Source organism: Dendrobium catenatum, unplaced genomic scaffold (assembly GCF_001605985.2).
Source record: "Dendrobium catenatum unplaced genomic scaffold, ASM160598v2 fragScaff_scaffold_887, whole genome shotgun sequence".
Lineage (NCBI taxonomy): Eukaryota > Viridiplantae > Streptophyta > Magnoliopsida > Asparagales > Orchidaceae > Dendrobium > Dendrobium catenatum.
The window spans coordinates 4,097-4,893 of NW_021319349.1; positions in this window are offsets into that span (position 1 = coordinate 4,097).

Below are 797 nucleotides of genomic sequence, written 5' to 3' on the forward strand. Positions count from 1 at the left end.
ATCTTTAAAATAAGGCTCTTTGTTAATTAATGATTAATGCATCTCAGGCCTCAATTCCTAAAACCATACCACCTATGGTCAGTGAAGATTGTTGAAAGAACAAAATTGATTTTTTGATTTACAAACACACTTGGTCGATGAAGAATTTAAACGACCTTGTCTACTGTCTTGACAAGCACATATTATTTGTTGACATTCTTGTTTAACCAGGCTATTTTACAGTCGTAATCAATCAAGATTGTTCGTTGATTGAAATTAGTCCGCTAGGGGGCTGTTTGGCAACAATATTTGAGCAGAATTTAGCCAAGAGGGATTTAAGCGCTCGATAAATCTCATGGCGGAATAAATTCTCTGTTTCCCTCTTTTTGCCAAAAATCACAGATTTACTAAATCTTGTAGTTCGGCAGATTTATGGGATTTAATTGAAGAAACATAGTGTGGGGATAAAGATGGATTCTTTCGTACCGAGCACGCTCTCGTCATGGCTTCCAATTCGATGTCGTCGAAGGAGGCGGAGAAGCTTCTTTAGTGACTCTTTTAATCCACTACTTTACGTGAAGCCTTCAGACTTCACGTGTAGCATGCGAGGTCAAAGTTGGCATGCAGAAATGACGACCAGGAAAAGCAATAGTAATGAATAAATGGAGAAGATGAAAAGCAAACCCTATATTAATTAACTAATTAGTAATTAAAAATTAAAAACAAACAGTATAATTAATATAATTTCAAATCGAAATAATTATTATATAACATTATAAATAATAATTAATAATTAATTAGTAGTAGAATATTTAAAT